General features: G+C 33.8%; 1 pseudogene; it reads left to right on the top strand.

Annotated features, from left to right (window-relative positions):
• The first annotated feature begins 1,663 nt into the window (after nt 1-1,663).
• On the top strand, nt 1,664-4,784 carry LOC124355340 (annotated as a pseudogene).
• Nucleotides 4,785-17,569: the final 12,785 nt, after the last annotated feature.

Raw genomic sequence — 17,569 nt, 5'->3', positions numbered from 1 at the left:
ACCATTGTCAATAGACAACCGTTAGCAGAGTAACAAAGCTGGTACATGGCACTCCTCTATGAAGTGTGCCAGGCACAGGTAGATTGAACCATCGTCAATTGATAATCGATATCCAAGTAACGATGCTGGTTCATGGCACATTCATGTGTGGCAGTTGATTCATCCTGCTCTGTCGACGAAACTCATCAAGAGTCCACACTTTCACCTTCTTGAGTATGAAACTCTTTAATCTCATCACCATTCACCTTTCGCTGGTGACCAAGCCGAAGGTGGTAAAAGGAATTCTTTGGCTCTTCGATTAAAACTGTACGTATAAGAACTACAGGAACATGTATGTAATAACGTAATAGGTGTGAATGTAGGCGAAAGCAGTCTGTAGAGGGGTTAAAATATTCTTTGAAAATATCTCCAGATTGTTTCCTTCATGTAATAAATTAAATTTAAATGAAGTCAATATTTTAACCGATTCAAATTAAACATATTCTATTTGTATTTTTTAATACTCAGAAACTGAGAAATGTCGTGTATTCTCAGGAAATTTTAATTCCAAAAGAGCCAAGTGTACTGAATTCAGATCTATACCCAAAATAATGTATGCTATATTGATTTAATAGAATTGAATAATAGAATATTCTCGAAATCTGGTATTTATTGTAATAAACGTATCACAAATTCTTGTCCAATACATATACAACCAAAAATTTATGATTTGCAATTCTGATAAAAATAACCATTATTAATAATTGACTGATATTGAGATTCACCTGTACCAAGATGATGTGACTGTTGGGTTTTTGAGATTGGATATATAGTCTAGGACTGATTTTCACTATACAGTACTCTTCCATTGAGGAAATTCTTCAACCGAATACTACTGAAAACTTTGATCTTTATTGAATCGTTAGTTCACCTTCTTTGAGGGATGAAAGGTGTTGCATACGAATTTATAGAATTTATTTTGAATTGTAAGAATTAATATTTTAATGAATATTATTTTAAGATTATATACCATTCAGGAACGAAAAAGAGTAAACGTGAAATTTGAATCAACCTTTCAAAAATTACGACCATTTGGATAATGTTGACTGAACCGAGGTGGAAGTCATTATTTTGAATTTTCAAAACAGCTGTAAACATTTATTTAGACAGCGAATATCAAACATGAAACGATCTCACAAAAATTAAAATTTACTTGAGATCCCTACTTCCGAGTTTTATTGATAGCTTCGACTGTACTTCGAAACAATATTGTAATCGTTTTACTCATCAGAAATATTACAAAAAAGGTGCAACTTTTATTATGATCAAAGTAATTTTCAATATTTTTCTTACAGACTATATCAGATAAAATAAACGTTCAGGTTTAAATGCTACTGATTTTGAAACCGATGTTGTAACAATCCGCCAGGAGACGGTATTATACCGCATTCAATTCCGCAGTACACATGCTATTTCCAAGCTGTCGTGTTGAGTAATCAAACGATCCTCGGAATAAACACTGATCACCGACGACCGTGGGTTTAAAGACGCCCATCACAATTACTGCATGAATAAAACACCCGGCTTCACTTAAAGCACCATCACAATGACAATGGGGTTATGTCTTAATTGCGGCTAATCCCAGTGCGCGGTGGGCGTGACTTCCATAGAGGTATAAAGCGAGATCCGACACCTCAGGCCGCAGTCACGATCTGACCTATCAAGCAGATTCTATCGAGATGGCGCGAGTTTTACTTCTGTTGTCTTTGGTCGGCATGGTCGCCGTGGTGCTCGCCAAGCCCGAGGAAAAGTACACCACCAAGTACGACAACATTGACTTGGATCGCATTTTGGACAACGAACGTCTCATGGAGAAGGCCACGAAGTGCCTCATGGACGAGGGAGACTGCACCCCTGACATGGCGGAACTAAAGAGTGAGTACTTAGGCTATATAAGAGGGTGGATAAGACTGTTTATTAAGGGCCGTAACATAAATAAATTTGAGAAAATATATAGTACGAAAATATATTCCTGAAATTCACAAAATCCCATTATAGTTTACTTGATTCATATTATTAATATTTCTGTTAGAAGTGTAAGCAATTGACTTAAAAAAAACTATAATATATCAATTCCCACAATTTAAAAAATAAATTCATTATTTTTTACTCATTTTTTCAAGTCAAACAATCGGGAATATTTACACCATTTTTACATTGCTAGTAAAAAGGCGTTAAAATCACACTCAGGCTTTTGTCGTAAAAGTGTATTGTAGCCTTATCAAAAGAATAATATTGGGCAAGTAACAAAAATTCATTGTCATCAACTAGTAAAAAAGGCGTTTAAAATCACAAGCAGGCTATTGCTGTAGAAGTGTATTGTAGCTGTGTATAAGAATAATGTTGGGCAAGTAATAAAAATTTATTTTCATCAGCTAGTAACGAGGGTGTTAAAACCATATTCAGACTATTGTCGTAAAAGTGTATTGTAGCTGTGTAAAAGTATAATGTTGGGCAAGTAATAAAAAATTTATTTTCATCAGCTAGTAACGAGGGTGTTAAAACCATATTCAGACTATTGTCGTAAAAGTGTATTGTAGCCGTGTAAAAGTATAATGTTGGGCAAGTAATAAAAATTTATTTTCATCAGCTAGTAACGAGGGTGTTAAAACCATATTCAGACTATTGTCGTAAAAATGTATTGTAGCTGTGTAAAAGTATAATGTTGGGCAAGTAATAAAAATTTATTTTAATCAGCTAGTAAAAAAAGGCGTTAAAATCACATTCAGGTTATTATCGTAAAAATATATTGTAGCTCTGTAAAACGATTAAGGTTGGGCACCTAATACAAATCTGCAGTTTTAAGTCTTAAAAGTTCTAGAGAACTTTTACTTTTTTCAAGCTCCAGTGATCCAAAACATGTTTTATTTAATAGTCTTGAAATAATATTAAAACTAAAATGGTTGCATGGAAATATATAAAACACTGCGTGGTTTTCAGCCTAGAGAACATGTGCGTGTGCGTGTGTGTTTTTTACGTTGTTTTACTGATTGACAGGCATGTTTTCTTTTAAAATCATATGTATAAATAAATTTAATAAATATTTAGGTTGCCTATGATCAGCACTGCAACATTTTTACCTCGCTGTAAGCATATTTTTGTCTTTGAGTTTATGTTAGTCTATGGTGTAACTTTGTTTCAAATTGTATGTTTGTCAAACATTTTATCATTTTATTTGGCACTGAAAAAAAAACAATAACGCCATATGTTTAGTTTTATCGTTTAGTCCAAATTTAGCCTAATACGCAATAGGGTTTAAAATTGTTTACGATGATTTTGGTCTCCTCCTATATAGTCATACCATTGCTGTTTTAAATGAACAAAGATGTTAGTTTACTCCTAATTAAAAATCAAGTATAAATTCAAAATTAACAAAACACATTTTCTTCATTTAATTCATTAGTAAAATTTATTTTATTTTTAGATTTAGCTATTATAAACTGTTTAAAATTTGAAGAATGCATTAGTAGTTCTTGTATACTATGTTTACAACATAGACATATTGCATTGCTTTATCATACAATTTGATCAAAAAATACCCTTTTTTAGAAATATAATGTTTTTAGAATTCACTTTTTTCAATTGGATGGCGACAGTGATTGAAAGATAACGATATCTTTATCGCCCGTTAAATAACTATATTCTAACGTCGATTCCAACAAAATCCTCAATTTTCTTCCACCGATTTTCTTGTTTTTATCGTTAATAATTTATGCATTCAGGTATTTTTGCTTAAAAGAAACTCAAAGCATATTTCAATAGTATTGAATTAAAATCTCGCTAAATGACGTCACTATTTTCTTGATATTAATTTGGAAAAATTCTAAAAATATTTGCGAAAAATGGACGTTAAACATTTCTGTATATTTTAATGTATTGTGCTTTGGAAGTTTTTATAAATATTTTTATTAGTTACGACAGTAAAGATCATAATTAAAAATTTTCTCTACATATTTAAAAGATAGCTAAATAAAAAATGAGTTTGATAAAAAATACAGAGACATTTACAAGATGAGACAACCAAATTTTATATTAGATCTGTTATGTTAACTAAACAAGTAAAATTTTTCCATTCAAGCAAAACTAATTTTATTTTAAAAATAAAATTGGTAGAATGGCCATTTTAAATTTAAAAAAGGCTATTATATAGGGAAAAAGTTAGGTTACAATAGTTATATGGATAGCATATAGTAAAAATAAAAAATGCTTCTAGAATCATAATTTTAAGCTATTTGAAGTAAAATAGGTTTATCTTTCGCATCTTTCTACGTCATTGTTTCATAATAATTTTGAAGGTTTCAACTTAGTGAATTGAATAAAACTTGCAAGTACTTTGCACCGTCAAACGTTACGACAGGCAATATGTGTTCCTCAAGCATACGTTTAGCCAGGTACAAAGGTCACAATGTGGCCAATATCTACACTTTTACGTGAGCATTGGTTGAGAGTTTGCAGTAATGTCCTTGTGTTGCAGAAGCGCTGCCGGACGCTCTGCAGAACGAGTGTGCCAAGTGTTCCGATAAGCAGAAGGAGGGCGCTCGCAAGGTCCTCAAGTTCTTGATTGAGAAGAAGAAGAGCGTCTTCGAGACACTGGAGAAGAAGTACGATCCGGAGGGCGTCTACCGCAATAAGTACCAAGAAACTCGCCGCCAAGGAGGGAGTGAAAGTTTGAAAAACCCAATCAAAGTCCAATCTATCCTCATTGTTAATGCTTATGTAAATATAGTATCGGTCATTTGAAGTTATCAGAACATTGTTTTCATTTTATTCCTTTGCACTCTTCCTTGGTGTTGTGAATTCAATTTTGTCGAATTATACAGAGTGTGTCTAAAACCAAACGAAGAATGTTTCTTGTTTAAATTTTGCCTATGAAGATTAAAGGATTGTGTAGGAAACAGGATTTTTCCGTTTGGTGACACAAAATATCCTTTAGATTTATTACTGAACTAGCAGTTACCCGCGGCTTCGCATTTTCTGTTGAAAAACTGGACAATATATCTATGTAATCTTTTTCTATGACATAATAAACAGTCTAGAGATAATCCATAGTCGCTCAAAGCTATTCCAATCTCCCGATTGGAATTTAGATTTAAGTTTAAAGAACAGAGGTTTGGGATCCTGAAGTCGTAAAGTGAAACAGTTTTTTATTAAGATTAGTATTTCCCTTCCACATTCCATGATAATTTATTGAAGTTCTTCGATGGCTTCAGTAACAATAAGAGTTAACCTTTTTATCCCAATGACGAAAGTGTATCGTACAACTAAAAAGTTGCTGCGGTCAATATGGGTCTGTTCTGGTCGTTTAAATTCATCCCCGGTGCTTTGGAATAATACGTCGCCCGCCATTATCTTTTTATTTTCATTAGCAATGTTAACAGATGTGTCAGAAAATTGTCGAATTATAGCTGTCAACAGCTGTTTAGTGCCAGTTTAATTTGAATTATGAAAACGTTATTACGTTTCGTTATTATCATAACATTCGATTGTAAACAAACTAATTTTCCAATTTGAATTCGACTTTATTTCGTGAAATTAATGTGTTATGGGTGGTAAAAAGCACTCTAAATGTTAGTTCAGACCAAAATCTATACCTGTTTTTCCCAAATTTCAGCACAATCCGTATAGCAGTTTCAGCGTGATTCGAGGACAAACCTCCAAACATCCAAAAATGCAAACATTCAAATTTTCGCATTTATAATATTAGTGGGACTATTGTACGGAAAAATGTACGGGGAAAAATTACAAACTAACTCTTTTGTCAGAATTGCCAAGACTGCACCCATTGATATATGCAGGCCTCAAATGCATGTTGTTATAGAGATTTATAGCCTCTTCAATCAGACGTTTATAACAGTGGCTACGCTGTTAGATCGCGGCAGCAAGAGGCACCCAACCTCCTACTTTTCTTCCCACCTTAGTAATTTCACCGGTAATTCCCAGCTGAAGAAGTTGCCCGTGGACGGCACCATTTATCGCAATAATGTTACATTGTAGCCAACAGTGTAAAGTATCAGTGTTTTCATTTCAAGAGGTACAAGCCTGGCGGATAATCAAATGTTTAAAAATTATCAAATTTAGTTTCAATTAGCATACTGCCTGTTTCAAGGGATAATTTCTTTTAGAACAATCTTTTGATTAATTATACTCGAAATCCAATCATTTTAATTAAGTTCAAAAAGCATTAAGCAATATCAAGAATTTAGATATGCCCCATTATTATTAAACCATATGTATAACAATGTTGTACGATACATCGAAAACAATAATTTATATATTTTTTACGCTAGAACGCACTATCTCCAAAAAGTTGAATTTTATTAATCATTTTATAAAACAAAAATATTTATTCTGATCTTAACAGCGCCTCTAGAACTAAGCAAGTAACTTTAAACCAACGGTAAATGTGTAAGTAAGTAACTTTAAACCATGGTAAATGTGTAAGTTTAAACCAATGGTAAATGTGTAAGTAAGTTTAAACCAATGGTAAATTTGTAAGTAAGTAATTTTAAACCAATGGTAGATGTGTAAGTAAGTAACTTTAAAACAATGGCAAATGTGTAAGTAAGTAACTTTAAAGCAATGGTAAATGTGTAAGTAAGTAACTTTAAACCAATGGTAAATGTGTAAGTAACTTTAAACCAATGGTAAATGTGTAAGTAACTTTAAACCAATGGTAAATGTGTAAGTAAGTAACTTTAAACCAATGGTAAATGTGTAAGTAAGTAACTTTAAACCAATGGTAAATGTATAAGTAAGTAACTTTAAACCAATGTTAAATGTGTTAAAAGTAACTTTAAACCAGTTTTAATGTGTAATTATACAGGACTATTACACCGTAACCCAGTGATAACGTCATTAATAAGAGGTGTAAAATAATTAAATAAAAACTAAAATACACTGTTTAGCTGCATTTAATACTGTTTTATTATACAGTGTAAAACCACTAATATTCGTAATACTTTGTCATCCTTAAAGTTGAAATCAACCCTTCATATTTATGAAAATGTCTTAGGGCTTTTGTTACACATTGATCTAAATTACTTCATTTCGACTAACACACGTATTTAGTTGGAGATAGTTCTTGGAAATTGTTCAGTTTCCAAAAAGAGTAGGTGGAATAAATGCATAAAGGAAGAAGTGACCAGGAATAATAATAAATTACCTCTCCCAAACTACAGACACGAGATTTACACGTCATAAAGTAAGCGTTCAACGTGAATACTTTGAGATGTGTGTTATACATTGGGATGAATCGGCAGACATATATAATTGTAAGAAAGTTTTTTGTAGATGTGTCAGGCTCGATCAGAGAAGCACTTTCGGGGAAAAAATTCCAGGTAATTTATTCTAAAAGAAAACTGGTTTTTTATGACAGCGAGGAAGCCCCCCCCCCCTGCAGTGCAGTTGACATAATAGCCTTGTCAGATGTGTTGGTCCTAGCCAGGACAGCTGGTGTCAAGGACAATCAAGGTCAGATGACATCTATGTTTCACCAGAGACACAATGCTAGATCAAACACCACATCCTACTTCTGTTGCTGGAATAATCATTCACTCACGTTTGTATTAAAGATGTCACATTACTTCTATTACATTTTGTCGCATTCAGAAAGTTTCTTTCTGTAAACATTGGAACAAATATTTAATTATAAAATATATTACTTGCCTAACCCTTTATCTGATCTAGTTTTGTGTGGTTTTAATAATTACGGTAAGTTAATAATAATAATCTACTAGCTGAACCGGCCACGCTTCGCTTTGGCTTGGTTGACGGTTGTGAGAACACGTTGCTTAGTTTTCACGGTCAAGTGAAGATCAGGAAAAGTTAAAACGTTTTATGTACGAACACGGCGTTTTGCAACGCACCATAGTTTACCCTCCGTAGAATTTGATATTTTACTGATAGGTACTATCTCGAGCGATGTTTTTCAAGAAAATGTATCAAAAAACCCAATTTCGATCATAAAGTGTCTTCTTTCGGCTCTTTTCATTTACCTTCCATGTAACCAAATTCGATTACCTTATGTGCAAACATTCACGGATTTTTACAATGAGGTTGTTTTCATAATAGCGTTTAATAGTATTTTCATTGCATTAGATAGTTTATTGATCATTGGTGCAATCTGAATTTAAAATTAGGCAATGACGTCTTCTATGCAACCTGCATTACAATACTGATCAAGCACTTTAAAATAAAAATTTTCTAAATTTTAAATGTAAACAAATGTTTCTGCCTCTTTGATGAACTTCAGCTGAAAGTATTAACAGCTGTTAAGTATCAGTTCGCTTTGTATTATGTGCCGTAGCGCAGTCTGTCGGATCCAATATAAAACACTCTAACATCAACAACGATTTATAATTAAAAAATTAATTAAACAAACTATTTAAATTGGACCAAATTTAACTCTAGTATGTATGCCTATGTTACTTCCAGGAACGTGTAGAATCACTGTACAAAATTTCACGATGTTTCGTGCATTGGTTCCAGTTATAACGGAACATACAAAAAAAACATTCGCATTTATATATATAGAGCATTGAATGAGTGTATTTTATCACGAGGATAAAAAAGGAGTAATAGAATTTTGTTGCTTCACATCAAAGTAAAGAGTTACCACATTATTATAATACCTACATAGATATAAATAACCAACCACTGAAGAGGATTCGTGACAATAGTCCACCATTAGTGATTTTTATTTCCTTCTGGTGGGGGGGTGGGGGGGGGGGGGGGTGGGGGGGGGGGGGGGTGGGGGGGGGGGGGGGTGGGGGGGGGGGGGGGTGGGGGGGGGGGGGGGTGGGGGGGGGGGAAAATTCAATGGTTATAAGTAAAAACATTAATGAGAAAATACTCGTATATTAATATCTTAAAAACCAATCAATGAAAAAAATAAAAATCATCAGTGAATGGAAATGTAATTAATGTAATACATTGTAGAAGCTCTTTTTGTATTGGAATCCTTAATCAATAAAAAAATTTAATAAGCAAACACTCTAATAATACATTTTTATGTTTGTGGTAAACAAGAAAAAGAAAATTATTGAGTGAAATGTTAGAACCTATGACAAAAATCAATCTGCTTTCTTGAATGAGTTTGTTCGCTCAAAAGATGACTCAAAGATCACAGGATTCAGCGACGGTTCAATGCCAACAATTTTTTCAAAAACGTTCATTTGACTTACGACGTAAATCTACCTTTGGCATTGTAGCTCCTTAACCAAAAGCGATTAAGGGGGCTAAAAAAAAAGTGAAAGTGAAGTGAGTGGGGGCTTTTAAAAGTGATTAAAGTGATTTCTGTAAGGGGGGGGGACATAAAATCTTAATTTTACAAAATACGTGATTGTCAAATGTAATTAATGGATATGTAGGGTATTGATCGACATTAAGATTAAACTATTCTAAAAATAATAAATTGGCGTTTGTTTTATTTTGTAAATATTAATTATAACATGTTTCTAAAATATTCCCAAACAAAAAACTGAAAGGTTATTGATTTTAAAATACACGTGTATGCAAAGCCAGGGATAGGAGTTGTAATATATATGAAGAGAACGTGTATCAACCTTCCTGATCATGGTTATTATTTAGTCACTATCCGCGATGCATAATAGATCATCAATCTTTCCACAAGTGATTCAACCAGGTGCACCTTGTTGGAGAACTACTAAAAGATTGCTTGTTCATTCATCAATTATCGAGTACTAATCTAGTTATCGATTATTAAATCGATGATTTAAGTCTCGCATTACTGAAGTCTTTTTCATTAAAATAAATAAGATTATCAAACAAGACATTTTGTCCCAAACAGGAAATTTGACATCATACATCTATCACGGGACAATAGATTTAGTAGTGCAGTTAGTGTCAAATGGAATGTACAGTATTGTATACATTGTATAATATTTTTAATAGTGAACTTTATTTATTTCAATTTTTGCTACAAATCAAGAGGCCTGTATCTACTACTTGTGTAGTGAAAAAATACTCAATAATGTGTATAAAAAAGTCACCTTCTGATTTATCTGTTAACTACTTTTTGAAGTATTTGAAATATTAGGACAAAATTAATCCCTGGAAAAACACTATCGTTAGCTTTCAATTGCAAAAAGTAATTTTTCATTGCGATTTGCTGAGGAAAACAACTGTGATGAAAAAGACAAGTTTTATCTCTTATATCGTATTTATAAAAAGGTATAAAGTATAAGGTATAAAGGTATAAGGTATAGAGTATTTATAAATATTCGAGGCATTAAGTTAAATTAGATTCTTTGGGAATATGTCCTAAAACATATGTCACATCAATCACTCAATTTAGTTCTATCAATATCATTTAACTATCATTGAGCTATAATTCAAATACTCCCAGGTGAGTGTCTAAAACACAAAGATGACATTTATATATTTATAAAGCTTAATGCAAGTGTAGATTGTCAACTCGGTGCTACACATAGAACGTGTGCTGAGGAAGGAAGGCCGCACTCAGCAACTGACTCAGTAAATCTCGCGTGCTGAGGAAGCCGCCAAGGACAACGAGAATCGAGACAGGAATGGAAAACGTAACCGGAGCTTTTTACTGCCACTACCTCTTGTCAAGCGAGATTTGCATAGCATCTGCGAAAATGTACAACGTGTTCTAACAAGTACCAGGAAGTCAGTGCCCTTGCCATAGCGATTAGATGTCTCTTACTCTTGTTGTGTTTAAATTACTTCTGGGAAATGCCTTAACTGAATGAACTTCCTGTAAATCCCAGCTTACCTACTCGTAGTTTCTTTATACTATGTGTGTTACTTGGTACCTCGGATATAACAGCAAGTTTAGACGGTACACTGAGCTTACTTCCTCGACCTTCAACCGCGGGAAATGTTTAAGTTTCTGACCTTGGTGGTCTGTAGACCATTTTAGTACTTATAAGCTGTAGAAAGACGTTTAGTTTTCAATAAATTGGAAATTTAGTTTGCTTTGTTTGGGTTCACGTAACTAAAAACTTGAAATTTTTGAAATTTCTTTAATGCGGAGCAGTCTTATGTAATTTTCAAAATATTTTAGTCCTTACTTCTCTTAATTTTGGTATTTAAAAGGTTGAAAAATATTTGGCTTTTTCAAAACTCTGAAATGTAATTTAATCTTATTGGCCCTATGTACTCACAAACTTATATATTTTACTTAAATTCTAGGGAATATCTGAGTTCAGAAAGAAATTTCCTTTAATTTGATACCGCCTTAATGATTCTATAAAAATATTTAGCTTTTATTTTCAAGTGTAACATTTTCCATTGTTTAAGTTTTTAGGTCCATATATTTTTACTTAAAAAAATCACAGTATGAAACAGTCTTTACTTTAATATTATAGTTAAATTGTAATCAGTAAACGATTGTTGAGTTACGGCCACACAGAAATTGTCTTAAAAAAAAAAAACCAGTCAGACTCAATAAGAAATTTTAAACATTTGATATTATAGTAGACTCTTGGAGCAATTGGAAAATTCTTTAAATATTACTAAATGTTAATAAAAACACTACTTTTTCCAAAATTGTTTATTTTTTGGACGAGGCCTTTCAAAACCAAAGGTTTCATCTTCAGGCAACTCCAGTGGAGTTGCCTGAAGATGAAACCTTTGGTTTCGAAAGGCCTCGTCCAAAAAATAAACAATTTGGAAAAAGTAGTGTTTTTATTAACATTTAGTAATATTTGATATTATAACTATAATTTTATCATGTTGGTCTTTATTTTGCCCCAAGCTTCAAAATTTTTTTTCTAGAGTGGGATACAGTAAGAACATTTTGTTAATTTAGCATCCCATTCGAATTTGTTAAAAACAAAAATTATCCAAAAACAGTGTCTTTTCACCCTTTAGACTACATAGTTGAAGTTCATTTTCATCCAACTAGAATGCATTTAGACGTAGATTTTGCTTACAGAACCATAGAGGTTTCTAAAATATGCAGTCATTGTGATCTTTACATAATGTAATTTAAAGTATAACTACATGGTAAAAATCTAAAAAGAATAGTTTAATGACATATAAAGATATATTAAATCGGCACAGAAAAATTATATTGGGCATCATCGTTTCATTCAATTGTGTAGGACGATTCTTGTCAATATTTTTTTTCGCCATAAACCACCTCTTGAAACATTGTAAGACATTTATTCTATACCTCTAATCACTCCTTCCGAGCGCTGAATTTTTTAAAATACATTATTCTAGAAATGTATAAATGTTACCTTTACAAGTAGTTATTTCTTTTTCAAAAAGATTATAATCTAAAGTAACCAAATCATGTGACTGGTATTTCTTAGAGCCAATTCGCATTGGTACACACAACCTGTTTTTGTCTTCAAATCGAAAGAAGAATTTTTCCTCATTTAAAACCAATCATGAGTCACGCTAGTTTTGGTGAAGGTCGAAATAGAAGAACATCAAAAGGGTTACAAATATAAAGCGGTAATTGTTTCTGATATATTTTCTAGCTTGACATATTTAAAACTGTAAAACACGCAAGTAAATATTAAATCAGTGCCAGCTAACTACATATAGACTCTGAAAGTGATAGTTATTAAGTCTATTTATCTACTTGTCCGATGGTTATATAACTAATATCTATCAAGCTGTTAGTTCTAGGTGTTTAAAGTTATACAAAAATAATTTGAAAACTCTTGTTTGTTATTTGTAACCCGTTCGATACCCCCTTATTTCGACCTCCACCAAATCTATAACGCGGATGACGATCGATTTAATTCTTATTAGAAATGCCTATATCAATTTTAAGAGAATGATATTGGGTGTTTATACAATTCAAATAGGACATTTGGATCTAAGAATGTCAGTTTCAAGGATGTAATTAAAATAGAAGTTTGAGCACATCGATAAAATGAAAGAATCATTTACTTCTATTTATAGATTTTGTGGTTGACAATGTGTTTGTTTTACATTAGCCAAGATGCTAGATGTATTAAAATTACACGAGGTTCCTACACATAACGTAACTATGTTGGGAAGGATTGATTTAACGTGAATATTGAGTTTAGCTCCAGTTCACCTTCCTTCTCTTGGTGCAGCGTCTGAAATCTCATACTGTAACATACCCGAGTTCTGGAATCTGGAGTCCTTATCCGTCTGAGGAGATCCAAAGGAGTCGGCGACGAGGACGTCCAAAACGAATCCTTTGCATCGTTTAGACATCAAATACACCCTCTTTACTCCCTCGGTATACAAATACTTACTTCCAACAATCGCCCAATTTCATTACTACCGTTAAAACAGAAAATTTTAAAAAACTCTGGTCTGTATCCTATAGACAAATTCCGTCTTTCCTCACTTCGTATACACATATTTACTTCCAACAATCGCCCAATTTCATTACTACCGTTAAAACAGAAAATTTTTAAAACTCTGGTCTGTATCCTATAGACAAATTCCGTCTTTCCTCACTTCGTATACACATATTTACTTCCAAAAATCGCCCAATTTCATTACTACCGTTAAAACAGAAAATTTTTAAAACTCTGGTCTGTATCCTATAGACAAATTTCCGTCTTTCCTCACTTCGTATACACATATTTACTTCCAACAATCGCCCAATTTCATTACTACCGTTAAAACAGAAAATTTTTAAAACTCTAGTCTATATCCTATAGACCAATTTCGTCTTTCCTCACTTCGTATACAAATATTTACTTTCAATTAGCGGCCAATTTCATTACTACAATTAACACAGAAATTTGTAGAATAAAATTGTAGTATCTTTATATATACTCTTTGTATATGATATATCGTGTAAAATATTTACACGATATATGTCTCATTTACCCAGCAGTCATACAGTGTAAGCCAGATGAAGGTGTGTTCTCATTGTCTCATCAGGTGCATTACAATGTTTTCGACACGATCTCAAGGAACGGCGGAGCAACCGAGTTTTCTACACATAACGTAGGTTTGAAGGAATGATTCAATGGGAATGTTGAGTTCAATGTCTTCTGTTTAGTGCAGCGTCTGAAATCTGACACTATCGTGAAATAAAATGACATGAATATATTTATTGACCACTAGCATGTTAATGAATGTTTGTTATTCACTGTAAGTCAAGGTTAAATAAGTAAAAAGAATTTCTAGAAATAGATTTATTATGCACATAAACTTACTGGTATCTGATAATAAGTAATTATCGCGTAAACAATTTAATTGTGTGGTAATATGAATAGTGTATGTTTATCGCGTTAATGATTTTTTTTATAAAACATTTTAATTGGTGTTTGGAGCAAACGTTGTTCTTATAATTGTGACTCAAGATGTTAATACACTCGCAGATATAGATGTTAGCTTAAGCATTAGTGTTTTGTTTCTTGCATGAATAAGAGAGTAGATGCCTCAGATGCCAATTCTTGGTTTGTCTGGAAAAGTTCATCAACTATAGACGCCATAATGAAGTACGTTATATATGCGGAATATAAATCAATGATGATTGTAAAGGGTGTAACTGATGAATGGCATTACCATCTTAAACTTGTTACTAGCTAAGATTGTCTATTAAGTGCAACCAAGGAAGTCAAGGAGGATTTTGGGTTGCATTGGTAGGATGCTGAAAACCTGTTTTCAAAGCCACATTCATCAGTTCACCGTCTTAACCAGAGCCTAGACTCCTTTTCCAGAGTAAACTTCTACGACGTCGAAGAGGCTAGTACGGAAATCAAGTGGCACAGAAATCTTCACTGCGATACTTTTAGCCTTATATTCGTCTCGTATCATCATCAAAATCCAATTTCCAAACAGATAGAAATCCACCGGATTTTTAACTAAGCCATCTGTGTATTGTAAAACCTCTACAAAAGGTATTTGGGAAAATAGAGGTGATGATGCTTTAACCAAGTTAAACTCCGATTGCCTCTCGTATCACTTTGAATTCAATCGGAGAATTTCAACCGTTTTTGGTAGGTGCACCATTCACAATTTGGCAAATTTTAGACCAGTTAATAGAAACAGGCACGACTATAGGAATATAAATAGGGGGATGCTCAATGGTTTTCTACATTGCTATCACAATAAATTACAACAAATGAGAAAACAATATTCGATCTATCAAATTCCACTTGGATTCCTCGAAGAACTCTTGGGATGAGAGGACAGGATATGATAATGCCTGCAAATTTAATGTTTATTTTTTCGACCTTCTACAATTTTTTTTGACGCTCAGAGGACTTTAGTCGTGACTTCCATGCGAGAGTCTCAAACTTATTAAGACCTCTCTAAACTCTAACACGTCTAGATTTACCAAATGATCGTGCACGATGAAGTCGGTTTTACTACTTCAAAACTTTACGTCTGCTGTTGAGTCAGTGAATGGTTATTCTGATACTTACATCATCTACACTCACTGAAGAAACTCCTCTAAACTGTAGTTTGTAGTTTTCCTGGACACTAGAGGGTAATTATGAACTTTGAACTTTGACTATCAAATAAAACGTGGATCTAGGATCATTGTCTCAAACTTATTAAGACCTCTCTACGGCCTAAACGTCCAGATTTCCCAAATGATCGTGCAAGATGGAGTCGATTTTACTACTTCAAAACTTTAGACTACGTCTGCGGTTAAGTGAGTGAATTGTTATTCCGATACATCATTCACACTCACTGAAAAACTCATCTTAAGTGTAGTTCGCAGTTTTCCTGGACACTAGAGGGCATCAATGAACTTTGACCGTAAAATAAAACATTAATCAAGGATAAAAAAACTTGGATTTCACAATGTTAAGGAACATGTATCGCAAAGAAAGAGTTGTTCTGTGAGATCGAACTAGAAACTAAATATTGACTCAGGCGTGGATATCGTGACTCATTTCCGAAATTCTAATCCCTTCCTGATCTCGTGAGCCCTGCGGTCAACTCTTTGTCCAGTTAGAGGAAGTGAACTGCACCTGTTCTCGGTCCCTGGCGACTCTCCAGGACAGGTTCTTGCTGACACTGGTAGCAACCGTCACGGCCGCGAGCGCACAGATCGAGCAGTAAGTCAAGTGCAGTTGTGTGGGACGGGTTCTCGTTAGACCACAGCGTGCGTCATCGCTCGCCGCAGCTGACGTATATCATCAACTGCGGCTGGAACTCGTTTTCTCTACCTACTCATTGCACATTCTGACGTGCTTAGTGCACTGTGGTCCTGTAAGCAAATGTCCATTTATGTATCATCACGATTACGTGTGCAATTCGTGATGGACTTTTGTGGAAATCGTTATGGGCCAAAAAGTAAATGAGAAGAGAGGGTTCATTGTTAATGTAGATAAGACCAAAGGGGTTGGAGCTGCAAAAACAAGACTATTTTCTTCATAATTACTGAGATGAAATGGTGGTTGAAAAAGGATTTTAATCAAATTTGGAATGGGTTATGGGTTTAAAAAGTAAATGAGAAGAGACTGTTCATTGTTGATGTAGGTAAGACCAAAGTGGGTGGAGCTGCAAAAACAAAACTATTTCCTTTATAGTTACTGAGATAATATGTTGGTTGAAAAAGGATTTAAAAATTTGGAATGAATTATAGGTTTAAAAAGTAAATGAGAAAAGAGGGTTCATTGTTGGTGTAGATAAGACAAAAGGGGGTGGAGCCGCAAAAACAAAACTATTTTCTTCATAGTTACAGAAAAGATATGGTGGTTGAAAAAGGATTTTAATCAAATTTGAAATATACATTCCATCATAGAGAAACAAACCTATACATCGTTTGCGTTGTAGAGTTCGTAAACGGCTTTGGGGGTGCAGCTCGTAGAGAGTGCCGATTGTCTAGCGGTCCTAGGCGTCGGATTTTGGGCTTGAGTTAGAGATAGCGCAGGTTCCAATCCTGAATGTGACTCGGTTTATCGGTAACATAGATCTTGTAGGCCCTACTGTATCGAATCTCTCCCTTATTCTGCTTTATAAGATCCTCGCACAAGCCAGTGGCCCATGAGGGCGAACAAAATAAGGCTTAAAAGGGAATCGGGCTCTCCTTAAAAATGCCACTTAGTTGGGTGAATGTAAATAAATATATGCATTGCGCTCCGCTCTCTTGGCTCAGAGAGCACCGAATAACTGTTATTGGTATCAACGGTCATTAGTTATTGTATACAATGCCAAATTTCATAAAACTCCACAGTCATTAAATAAAAATAACACGCTGTGAAGAATGATTTCAGACCCTGCGGCTTCGTACCCTTTGCTCCAAAAGCGGTACTGTTATTCTCGGTTAACGCTTGTTTTATAAGTGAAATACGTACAAATTCTTCATAACCTACTAGCTGTTTCCCGCGGCTTCGCACGCTTTTAGTAAGCTTTGCTCATGTATGAGCACTTCTGGTTCAAGTGAATTATATTTCCAACGCCGATGTAGAGTTACCTTGTTGCCACGATCAAGAACGGCTGGCAAAAGTGTATGTTTATAGCCATTGTAAACTTAAATGTACTTAATTATAAAAACATCAAGCTTTAAGTTTAACCACAAATGTATTTTAAAGACATTTATACATCAAAATGTAGCGCCTTCAAATAGTGTTTGGCTATTTAA

This window comes from Homalodisca vitripennis, chromosome 2 (genome assembly GCF_021130785.1).
Source record: "Homalodisca vitripennis isolate AUS2020 chromosome 2, UT_GWSS_2.1, whole genome shotgun sequence".
Classification (NCBI taxonomy): Eukaryota; Metazoa; Arthropoda; class Insecta; order Hemiptera; family Cicadellidae; genus Homalodisca; species Homalodisca vitripennis.
This window is presented reverse-complemented; position numbering and strand designations above follow the sequence as displayed.